Source organism: Brachycentrus maculatus, unplaced genomic scaffold, assembly GCF_059751285.1.
Source record: "Brachycentrus maculatus isolate JH-2025_06_01 unplaced genomic scaffold, ASM5975128v1 h1tg000031l, whole genome shotgun sequence".
Lineage (NCBI taxonomy): Eukaryota > Metazoa > Arthropoda > Insecta > Trichoptera > Brachycentridae > Brachycentrus > Brachycentrus maculatus.
In genome coordinates this window covers 1,978,148-1,991,524 of record NW_028280785.1, presented here as the reverse complement: position 1 = coordinate 1,991,524, position 13,377 = coordinate 1,978,148, and the positions used below count along the sequence as shown (strand labels likewise).

General features: G+C 30.4%; 1 protein-coding gene across 1 annotated transcript in view; it reads right to left on the bottom strand.

The window, feature by feature from the left end:
* The window catches only part of gogo (thrombospondin-1 like protein golden goal), a 288,203-nt gene that overhangs the window by 112,212 nt on the left and 162,614 nt on the right, over positions 1–13,377 (bottom strand). The window contains exon 4 of the mRNA XM_088272556.1: positions 7,527–7,560. The gene's annotated coding sequence lies outside the window, so the exon portion shown is untranslated. The remainder of the gene's footprint in view (positions 1–7,526; positions 7,561–13,377) is intronic.

Below are 13,377 nucleotides of genomic sequence, written 5' to 3'. Positions count from 1 at the left end.
AAAAATGAGCGAAAATGAGATCAGCTCGTTTTGAATCCTATTTCCATAATATTTTCAGGAACAGTAAATAGAAAGAAAAATATTCCGGAAGCGTGAAAATAACAAATATTAGGGAAAATACGTGGTCAGATTTTTCTAATAGCCTCGCTGTTTTCACAAAAATATTTTTAAAGATATAATTAAAATATTTGAACACGTTTCTACTTCAGTAATGGGATGTAATAATTGGTAATTAAAATTAAAATTATTATTGCTTTAAACGTGATAAAATAAAAGTACTTAGTTTTAAACCACTTTTTTGTATCATATTATTTTTTCACATCTCATCAAAGATGAAGAAGAATGTGGAAGTCTGGGCATTTACGGGGCTGACGACCGTCAATAATATTTATATACGTTTAAATAATATAAATATATATAAATAATATTTATATACGTATATACGTATAGCTGATTTTCAGACTGAATTGTAATACCTGTTTCGATCATTTTCAAATATCGTATGTTTATATGGTGTAAACAGACGTGGGGGAACCTGCGGCCTGAAGGCCGCTTGCGGTCTTTTGGCTATTCTAGTGCGGCCTTTTGACTGATGCCAATTTTTGTAAATATGCTTTTTTTCTATATTTTTTTAAATTGCATTTTTGACAATTTATATTATGATATAATCAAAATGTTTCGTCTATAGGGGGAGGGGTATCAAAGTTTTGTTTACTGCGGCCTCATGTTGAATCAGATAAGTGAATGTGGCCTTTTGAAATAGAAAGGTTCAAGTATTTCTTATACTTGAAAGTGGTCAGGTCGTAAGTCGGAATAATCGGCGGTGTTAATGAGAAGATGCCTGAATGTGGAAGATTCAAAGATTGTTTTCAAAGTAGGATTGGTGTGGCGTTCTACTCTCTCTGCCGAACCCTTCGGAGAAGCGGCGTGATAGTAAGTTAGTTATTTTAATATACCGCTCACTCCTTTCAACAACGTCACATATCAAAAAACTTGATTTTTCAGAAGATCGTTTTTAAAGTTTATAAATATTATCAAATGTATTAAAAATAAATATTAATCCACGTATTGAACTTTTTACTGTGCCACAGATCTTTTTAGGTAAATCGTAAATGTTTTTTCTCCATTTGAAAAATATTTAGTATATTCAATAAATTAATAAAACAATTCCTTTTCCTCAAAATGCAAAAACAACACTTTCTGCCCTGTAGCGAGTAAATATTAAGTTAAAAATATGCCACTTTTGCTAGGATATAGTACATTTTCTGGGCATGCCGAAAACATGCACAACTGAAAATTGTCGATGCTTGATTTATGACGTTGTTTGTATTTGAAAATATGTGGAATGCAAAAAAATACATATCACAATAGATTTAAAGAAATTGTGGTAGTAACCAAGTAAAACCTAAGTTAAAAATTTAAAGATAGAGAGATTAAAAACTAAATTATTTCGAGAAATAAAAATACTTTGTATTCTGATCCACTCACATTTTTATTTTACCAACTAGTTTCGGCAACAACCTGTTGCCCTCTTCAGGGTTACATTTATAACTAGTTATAAATGTAACCCTGAAGAGGGCAACAGGTTGTTGCCGAAACTAGTTGGTAAAATAAAAATGTGAGTGGATCAGAATACAAAGTATTTTTATTTCTCGAAATAATTTATCAAGATGATCCACAAAGTTAATGCTTTCAATATTCAAAACAGATTAAAAACTAATCTAAATATTTACCGTGGTAAAGTTTTCGTAACACCCTAGAGAGTTAAGGATCTTTGGAATTAGAGGCAAAGAATTTGTTATTTCTCAAAGCAAATATATGCCTAAACGTGACCTTACAAATGACCTTAGTGGTGAAGGGGAGGGTTGATTAAACCCCAACGCCTCCGTGTAATGGGTGCATATAGGGGTTGTACGTTACCGTAATATACCTAGCAGTGCTGTACATTCTACTGTACTGGAAGGCTCGGCGGTAAACTAGTTCTGTAATAAAGTGCTTTCGTGTTGAACAATAATTTCGGTGCACGCCGGGAAAATGGTAGGAGGAATGTGTTTAGGAAAATTGGAAAACACGTATACGACCGCGGGCTGATAACTATTAATCATGATTTAGTATGAGCAATTGTGTGAATCGATATATGAGTTTACTAAAATCTGTTATGGAAAATAATAGCCTTAAAGCGAGTGATAAACTGGCAGTACATAATGAAGTCATGGTGCTAACTCTTATGTATAGAAGTGAAGCGTGGAGCTGGCAAAAAATATAAAAATAGACTGAATGCATCCGAAATACGATCTCTCAAATAAGTGTGCAGCAAAACGATGTATGATAGATGCATGAATGCGCAAGAGATGAGGGGGTTTGCAGACAGAGTGGTGTGGCGTTTATTCTCTCTCCTTTGCTCTACGGAGGAGCAGCGTGACAATCAATTAGTTGGTTAGAGTTTATTTGATAATAGTACCTAAACAATCTTCCAACTGTTAGAAAATCAATATGCAATATGTTATATCTTTATTAAATTTTCAGCATACCCAAATGTTTTAACACAATTGTTACATTTTACTCCACATCCACACAGAGTCCCTATCAAATATTTTATTGATATCTCTACACGGGTAAAGTAATTTTGGAGATCGGAATTTACCTCACTTTATCTTTACTAAATGTTTTAAAGGACACCGCATCGTTCAAAAGTAGTGTTATCTTGATGGCTTAGTACATATTTCAGTCATAGGAGATATTTAATAAATATTCAGTGAAAAATCACTTATATTTATTTTGATTCTCCTACGAATCAAACTTGGGACTCTAGCATGGTAGCGAAATGTGTTGCGGATTATTAAGTGTCTTTGATAAAATAAAATAAAAAGTTTTTTCAGCTAATAAATCAATAATCAATTAAGTTTTTTTATGTTGTTGTTTCGATATATGTTGTTTGTTTAAGAACTTTATTTTGACAAACATTGTTTACAAATTGAAGGGTTTATTTTCTTCACTGACTAACATCCCCGTAAAGGTACCCTTTGCCTGTGGACTGGTAGCAGAGAGGTTGTATTGTACATTGCGAGGGATGGTTCGCGTGCCACAATAGAGGGTGCTTTGTACTCGGCATCCAACCCATGAAATAAAAGCTACGGAAGTCAATTTGTCTACAGAGAGCTGAACGAAGGTCAGCGATCTTTTCTTTGTTTTAGCCACTGCTCGTTCTGAAACAGAGAATCATTTCAATAAAGGAAACTAGAATGTATTCCGCTCTTTGCGCATTGTCAAACATTCTAATAGAAGCAATCCTAATAATACTCATATGAGAATCAAAATAATTACTTTTTAAACTTGTTTATTAAGACGTTAAGGGCCAGTATTCGTTAAGAGGTCTCACCGGAGAGGTCACTTGTGGGATCACGCCCATTTTTTTAAAGAAGATAAATAGGATATTTTTTGTTTTTAGAATAATTTACTCCTTACCTTTCAATAATTTATTTTCAAACCCATATAATTATTTTGAAGAAAAATTTATTTTTTCAATGCAAAAACGGTGTTTTCAGAAAAAATCAATTACATAAAATTTTACCTGGGTTTAGAGAAATTGAGTTGCGACGATTACTGGGCCTTAAGTCGCAACAAAATCTTTTTTAAATCCATCAATCTTCAATCAATCTTAAACACCGTTTTTATATAGAAAAAATAAGATTATATTGAAAAAAGAGATATTGAAAGGTAACGAGTTTAAAAACTATATCGTAATATATTTTACTCTATGTATTCTAAAAAAACAAACAAAAATATGAAAGAATACATTATTTAAAAAAATTCAGGCGTGAAAAGAAAAGTGACCTATCCAGTGATCGGCTGGTGATTGAATTCTGTGTGAGTGTTGTATCCCCTTAAGTCAAGGACTGATTACTTTTTATGAAGCGAAGAATTTCTTTAAAAATGGTTGTTACAAGATAACTTTTACAACATTTAATCAATTTTTGTTGCGTATTTATTTTATTCAGAATTCACTTAATTTTTGTCATAAATTCATGTTATGAATTTTTAAAAAATTTTCAAATAAATATCTACAAATCAATTCGAAAAAGCTCAAATGTTAGATGTATTTTTTTTTGTCGATTTCTTTCAAACGTCAAATTTTTATAATAAACAATTTTAAGCACCTATAAATTATCGAGCTTTTAATGGGATTCAAAAACGTAGTAATTTGTTTTTAAATACCTACATTTTTCTACCATCCTATTTTTTTCGGTATGGCAAAGTCGGAAACTATGATAAATCAAGTTTTATGTAATAAAAATAGGTACATATGTTGGAGTAGAATTGTCAGAATATTTCTTGTATTTCTCCCTTAACTATCATCCCCAACTGTTTGCATGTCCTGTCCATGCTATTCAAATAAAATAGTATTGATTATTATGTTAAATGGCGTCATAAATTTATCTGTTATTACGTGAACCATTGTTCTCGTACATTACCTAAATCACAGGACTGTTAGGGTTATTAATTTATGCCCTTTGCTATCTATATGGACTCCCTAAACAACGTATCACCTAACCATGAAACACGTGCTGAAGCGAGTATAACTGGTAAGGTAAAATTAAGTACAAATATGTAACATTTTGAGTACCGTAGAACGGGGCTACTTGAACTTTGATGTGTTACTTGAGCCCAGTACAAAAAAGATATTTAAATCTGTATTTGGTCTACAATAATGAACGTATCGTGATAATAAGTGTCACCTATCAGAGAAACAATGAATCATGTCGATACGTTCATTATTGTAGACCAAATACAGATCTAAATAAAAAAAATGTACTGGACTCAAGTTACACATCAAAGTTCAAGTAGCCCCGTTCTACGGTATGTCCAAATACTTCTGGACTCTTATTTCTTACAAATCTGGACTATCTTAACAACCTTGCATACAAATATAAACAGTCTTTGCTTAATAAAAGCTTTCCCTATTCCAGCATAGATGGCTGTTGCGAACTCACATATACTGTGTCACGAGTTTGATCAATATATCTAGGAGTTCCAAAAATTAAGTAGTGTGGTTGTCAAACATGGGTAGAATTGCTGAATGTAACAGTCATGTTATTTCATTCGAACAAAAATATCTATTTAAATTGTATTTTCCTTAATGTTCAGAAATATTTTTTTCCTATTGTTCTTGTCTTTCCACCATATTTTCTATTAAAAGATTGTTCCTATTAATTTCATACCATATATTGCGTACAATGTTGTACATACTTGTATGCCCACGCCCAGGTTATACCTATGTGGGATTTTTCAATGTTTTAATGTAGATAAAAGAAAGCATACCATGAAAAATGGCATGTATTCATGAGAAATATAAACATAACTTAATCTAAAATTACTACGTATTTTTAGATTATTATATGTTATTTCGATAGTATTTATAACTTACATTTCGGTTCCTATTGCAGGGATTATCTGCAGGATGTTTTGTATGAAAATTTATTGATTGAAAGTTACAACAGGTATGGTAAAATGAATACTGTCGTACATGTCAAATCGACAATTTTGGGAAAAAATATGATCAGAAAAACGCTTTCCCCAAAAATAAACCTGGCACAAAAGAATATATGAAAAATTTGACGTGAAATGATAAATTTTAAAAGTTAATGATATGTATTTTTTTACAATGCAAGTTTATTTTATCTCTTAAAAATAAATATATGTGTGTGTGTGCGTTAAGGAGTAGTAAACGATCCCATCTCAATTTTTCAAATTTGCAACTTAAATAGGTAGGTATGTCTCGACGGCATTTGATGAAACAAAAGATAACAATTGAATAAAAAGTTTTATCTACTTCAATATTAAAAAAAAAACATTAATTTTACAATTTAAATAGTATTTCAAAGACAACGGGGTAAAAATAATCCCTTTAGATTTCGGGAGTTGTAATGAGAAACGAATTACAAATACCCAATCCAATTGAAAATAAATCTTTCTTGAATTCACTTTGCAATTGGCGGAAATCGAATCAGCGACGCCAGCTTCGCATTCGAGTGTCTACCCAACAACGCCACAGCACCTGTCACTTTATATTATTATTTCTATCTCTTTTTCTCTCTCTTTGTTTTGTTTTTTTTTAAGCTATAACACACAAAATACATTGTTATAATGATAATTAAAGTATATGAGAGAAGATAGAGAGGAGATAACTAAAAATAACAATAATGAACTTACATTTAGGAAAATATAAAATAAACCATTCGATCAACATTAATTCAATCATATGAAAATGTAGACAATAAAAATTATTGAAACTTTATATCTCTATGAAATCATAATCACACACATACACATAAATACGATCTTATTGCAAAAACTTTATTTTCTCAACATCGTTTTGAGTGTGTCCAAATATTTAATTATACAAGAATTTAGGCAGTGTGGTTGTCAATAATGGGTAGAATTGGTGAATGTTACACGTGTGTAAAGTGATCACTTAAAACAGCCTATGGCGGTCGTCAGCCCCGTAAATGCCCAGACTTCCATATTCTTCTTCATCTTTGATGAGATGTCAAAAAATAATACTCTCTTTGAAGCAAATAATACGTTCAAAAAAATTTTTTTTTATTCGTTATTATCTGTATTCGATTTGATAAAAATGGGATGTACATCAACAGAGAGGTTTTTGTTGTACGACTGATTGACATTTAATACGTCAATCATATACTGAATAAAATAAAATCAGCCGCAATATAACGGCTTGATGCAAAAAGATTCTGACTCTCTGGAAACTCCTTTGTGTCGCCGAAAACTTCCACCCCAAGATAAATCTTTTGTTCAGGAAAAAAAACAAACTCCCAACATACATGTTTTTCTACTCGCGAGATTAGTCTTGCAATGTTTTTGCCTAGTAATTCCAACAATATAATCAAAGGAGGAAAAGCATTAATATAACCTATGTCGCTACAAAAGAGAGAGCATGAATTGATATGTTTCAAGTAAAATTATTTATCTTTAAATGATGAGCAATATTTAGTTTGAATACCAACACACACTTACTTGATTAAATCCTCGATGGAATATTGGTCTTTATGATTTTATTTTTATTTTTCAGTGATTTGATACTAAAACTTGCTTAAATACGTCATATATTTATTTATTTCAGTACATACTTACGTATTAACATACTTAATCAGTTGTATACCCAAGCACACACACACACACATATTTGTAATACATATGTGTGTGAGTTTGTTCTGATAGCATCCCAAATAGTTTGATCAAATATTTATTCATATGGTAACAAGTTTTCTTAATAAAATCAATTATATTATAACAATGCCATCCCTGAATTTTTTTCTAAAAAAGTTAATATGTTTGTTTCTGGAACAATTTAATATATTAAGCTATTTAAATTGGCTCGGAATCGTGTCTGGTTTGGACAGCCCTACAGTCAGGCATTCGACTCTCCTACTTACGGTTCTGTACGAAAATCTAACCGTTATTATAATGCTATGAAAAAAGGAATCATTTTAAAATTGAAAACTCACCGATTCAACTACCCGCGTTCACCCTCCAAGTAATCTGAAAAATGGGAAAAATTAAAATTAAAATTGGAAAAAAGAGTTAATTTTTCTATTCGCAAACACAAACTTCACGAGTTTAATTAAGTGAAAATGTAATAATCCCGTTGAAAGGGATAAAAATTGAGAGGATTTTCATCTCGTTTCAAGAGAATGGACGGAATGAAAGGGCCGGTGTCGGAAATATTAAACCCTTTTGACGAAATCGACAGAGAAACCGTTCGGAGAAATTACTAAAGAGGAGGAGCACTCTTCATAACTTACAATATCAGCCCCCGGGAAATTTACTCTTGAAATTATACAATCTTTAAAATAAATTAAAATTTGAAAGAGATATTGGATGTTTTAAATTTGAGAGTAAGCACATTCAAAAATAAATAAAAAGCTTTTTTATGTACAAATTTAATTAAGATAAATTGCTATAGTAAGCCTTTTTAAGGGATATATATAATAAAACGTAAAATGCAAAAAATAAACTTAGTAAAAAAATTATATTTGGAAACCAAATTGAAGAAATTTTATACATAAATATTTAATTAAGATTAAAAAATATGATGATAAAACAATGGAGTTTATTTATCAAATCATTGAGACTGTCTTGGATCTTACATACGAGTACCTAGGGTGGAGTTTAAGATCAGATTCTATAAAAAGAGGAAGTATATGAATTCATATATTTTTTTACAGTTATTTTTTCTAAAATCATTCGTAACCGAGTAGAAGCTTGATAAATAAAAATATTTTTAATAAAATTAAAAAAAAAACAGTTGTCATTTTTGTAAAGTACCGTTATTAAGCATTATTAATAGTTATCAGCCCAAGAAATTATCAAAACCTTGCGAATTTAGTCCTGAGGTTCATCGACGTTTTTGATCGGAATGTAGTAGTATATACATATTAAAAATATTGTTCACGACAAAAACAGTTTTGATTTTAACATTTCAGATCATTATTTTAATTTTTTGTCTAAGAAAAAAAACACAAAAATAAATACAAAAATACCTGTTTTGTAGATAAATTTAAACAAAATAATCCTCGTCAATTTTTTGATCTCCTACCGTATTTCATTGCCAACAAAATATGCGAAAAGATTATAATCCTTGCCAATATTCCATAAATTATATTTTCTATAGGGCACCCAATAGGAACACCATTATCTCGCTTCAACGGGCCATAAATCAACTCGAGCCGAACGAAATTCTTTGTTTTCTCTAAAGTTATTTCACAGACATACATTATATGTAGTTTATCCTCGACCTAACTATTGTTTTTGATCTTTTGTCGGTGGATTTTGATCAGTTTTTGACCTTTGTTACGGATCACAATTTACGTTCTGGGGTAATCTTGGACCCCGAACTAATCAAACGACCTTTAACGGAGCTAATTGCCTACGTGATTAGAATACGGAGTCGAGAGCCTCGAAACAAGGACCCGTAAAGCCAGATCGCATTTTGATTTCCCGTTTCAATAAGTTACGGATATTTCAAAACTAAATCGATTATGTATAATTTCGTTTTATTTATCGTCAACTAGATGTACCCGGCCAAGTTTTACTGTAGCTCAGTCTTGTTAAATGGAAAAATTAAATGAAAAAATATGAAGAGAATTGGAAAAAAATAAAATAATAAAAATCTACCTGTATATGCGTTTACGAGGAATTACACATATATATTTTTGTACATACTTATATTGTAACACATATATTAAGTCTTAGTTTATTTTTTTATCTTATATCAGCTGTACCTGGCCACTCGTTACTCCTGCTCAGTTTAGCGAAATGGAAAAGAAAGAAAAAAGAACACACACATTTCAAATATGTCTGATTTCACAATGAATGTGGATATACAATATAAAAGGTGTTGTCAAGAAGCACGCTTTCCGCCATGAGCAATGTTTTGTCTTCAACACGACGCATTATATTGTTACGTTCAACAGATAGCGCTGCCGTTGTGGTAAAAAAAACCTTTTGTAATAAAACGATGATTTTTCCTGTCACAGTTTAAAATAGCTATTACAGGTACAGACATATACATATTAAAACGCGCGTACTGAAATACGATAATTTATCAAAATTTCAAATAAATAGACGAATCATTTAAAGAGACTTTGAATAATCGAATATATACATTTTTATTAACAATGTTGTAATTTTATCTATTTTCTTATATACATACTAATTCAAATTACGAATGACAATTTATAAAAACATATTGATGAATTCGGGAAAATTTTTAAGCATTCTTTCAAAATGTTCTTACTTGTTAGGATCTCATTAAAACAAAATTGAAAAAGAAAACAGCGACTGAAATAAGGCAATGGATTGACTCAATTTTATATATTTTTTTTACTTTCTTAACTGTGTTATTTAAAACACCATTACGAGCATTTTTATAGCAGAAAGAAGTCAAAATAAACGTCATAAATCAAAAATCGACAATTTTCAGTTGTGCATGTTTTCGGAATGCCCATAAAATGTACTATATCCCAGCAAAAGAGGTAGGTATATTTTTAATTTAATATTTACCCGCTACAGGGCAGAAAATGTTGTTTTTGCATTTTGAAGAAAACGTATTGCTTAGTTATTTTTTTAAAATAAACTCAATATTTTTCAAATGGAGAAAAAACCTTCAGGTTTTATCTAAAAAGATCTGCTGCACACTAAAAAGTTCAATAAGTGGCTTGATATTTATTTTTAATAACTTGTATTATATTGTTTAACTTAATAAATGTTCTCCTGAAAAATCAAGTGTTTTGATTTATGACGTTCTTGAAAGGAGTAAGCGATTTGTAAAATTACCTATAAGAGGGACGGGAGGGAGGAAATGGGGAAAATAAAAATGATCAAAGCTCAAAGATAAATTGTACGGAACGTGGAATACACCATGATATCAATGTCGACTGACGATGTGAAATAATCTCAGCGCTGACAATGTCGAGTTAAATATATCAAAACCCCCATATGCCTCTTTAACCAATTTTGATCAAGGAGAAATATAGGAACTATGTTTATAGTTTGTTCTACTCATGGGAAACGCTAAGGTGTCAGTTGCTCTGGTGATTAAACTGGAAACTTAAAAGCATATACGTTCCAGCAATTCCGGCAAGTCAATGTGCGAGTTAGGTAATTTCTAAAATATGATCACATCTGTTGATTTTGTACGATGGTCCGAGTTAAATTTAAAGAAGATCGCAGAGTCTTCACTTTCTGAGTGTGGTCTTAAACATCTTTACAAAATTTGTTCAGTGTGTCCAAATACTTGTCGACAAATCTGGCTTTTCTTCTCTCAGGAGTTTTTTTGTTTGTTGACATATTAACATAGAGGAAGAAGACAATGGGAGTCTGGGTATTTACAGGGCTTTTTGGATGTATGTAAAATCCAAAAAGGTCTAATTAAGTGTTCTAAATAAAAACTTTCTCAAACCAACATAGATGGCTCTTGTGAACATATACGTACAGCGTCACGAGATTAATGACATATGTAGCAGTTTAAAAATTATGAGAATGTGGTTGTAAATCATGGGTAGAATGGCGAATGTTGCATGTTTGCAAATTGATCACTAAACCAGCCTATGACAGATCATAAGCTCTCTAAATACCCAGAGTTCTATTTTTATCTTCATCCATGTTAAGATGTCAAAAAAATGTTACACATTTAACCACATTTAAATGTTACACATTAAACCTTGAGTGTAAGTCCCTCTCCAAGCACAAGAGCTCAGTCTCTTTTTTGGAGAGGCACAGCGAATCTAAAACATTAAGTTTGACATATGTATACATGTTTTGAAATTGTATTATGTTGTACTTAAAAATGTAAAAAATATATTAATTTTTTTTTGTATAATTTTACAGTATAACATATGCGATACATTTCTCATTTATATGAGGGCAACGTTCAAAAACACCAAAGTGTATCCATCTAAAGTGACGTAATGCCCATTTCTATTGTCGATCACGCAAACTTACTTGAAAATGAAAGTGGATAAATCCATCTTACAAAATACATCTGACTCAAACAAATTGTACGCGACACACTTAAACTAGGATTATATTTAGCTATTCGTTTCATAATAAAAAGAAGAAATGGTAGCGCTATTTTTCAACCATGCAATCTTTACATCTAATGAATTTTTAATAGAAATTTCGTACATTGTATAACATGTATAAAAAGCAAATTGAATGAATAATAATTTTTAATTATTTTAAAATTATTTATTTACTTAAGTAACTAGAGATTTTTTTAATAATTTAATTTATTTTCTAGACATTTCTATACAATCTTAAAATTTATTACGCAGTTCTCTCCAATTAAGTGAGTGATATAATTTATTTTTATTATGTTTTTACTATAATATATAATAAGGAAAAAATGTCTGAGTTCCCACTGAAAAAATTAATAAAAATAAGAAACAGCTCTTCCCCTCTCTTCATCTTTCAACATTTTAAGGACACAAGTCTAAAATTTAAGCTGAGCTTCATATAACGTGTTTGAAAAGTATGCGGAATGCATCATGATTTTTAGAAAAAGTGGTATTTATTGTGAGTAAAACTGAAATAAAAAATAATAATTAATGTAGTTGCGTCATTCGAAAATGCATAAATGAAATCTGAAACCGGAAATTTTTCTGCAATAATTTTTGACAGCAGTTATTGATAGATTAAATCCCGTTACTCGTAACTCCAACCCTGTTGCGTAAAAGACCATCATAAATCAGGTATTTCTCTACTTGAGACTAATAATGTTAACGAATTCGGTTAAAATTAAATTCACTTCAATTTAACTTAGTATATATATTATTTTAAGGTTGATATTTTTCTACTAAGGTGTGAAAAAGTAATCTAAAATTGATTTATTTGATGTTTTTTTCATTTATTTTTAACTACAGTATTATTTTTCAGCTCTCAATCGTAAAAAGGCAATCTTAGATAAGAAATATATAATCAAAGTTTAGAGAAATAAATTACCTACACGTTTCACATTTGGTTTTAGCAATTTACAGCCTTAAATTGAAATTATGCCTAATTCAAAATGGACGCAAACGTCTTAGGGTTGGGATATTAGATATTCTGATTTAGTCTACATACCACCCTTCTTATTGGAAAGTAAAAAGATACTTGATTCAATTAATTTAATTTAAGCATTTTTACGATACACAGAAATTAGGTTGTTACAAAAATTTCGATTATTCTAGTCATTTTTGTTTATTGATGTCATTTATTGAAGTGGTCAACAACATTATTTATTTATATTCTACAAAAAACGTTTGTATTCAAAACAGACTGCGTAAAAATGCACAATACCTTCTAACAAATACGTTGTGATATCCCTGGGTGATCAGTGGTCAGTGATCACCGTCTATCTGCTTACTAAGTGCATACTAATGTACTGTAAACACCACAAACTGTTTCGTGAATGGTAATTACGTGCTACCTCCATTCGGTGAAGAAGCACCAGTATTGGACACTTGACCTATTATGGACATTCAAAATTACAACTTTAAAAAATATTTTAAATGTAATAATTTCGCACACAGTAAAAAAAGTATTACTTGATGTTTTTAATTAAGGGGGTAATATTATACTGAATGTAAAAACGTATACCTTATGAAAACTAAAATGTTGACTTATCCAGATATACACTCAGGTTAATTTGCAAAATAAACCATTACCGAACGCTTTTATATTTCAAAGAAAACCAAAACTAATATAGTAGTAGTACTAATTTAGTATAACTAGTAATAAGTAACCTTAATTGCATAGTTATAACAGGTGCAAAATATGTCAATAAATATTATTATAAATATGTAATTGTGATATTGT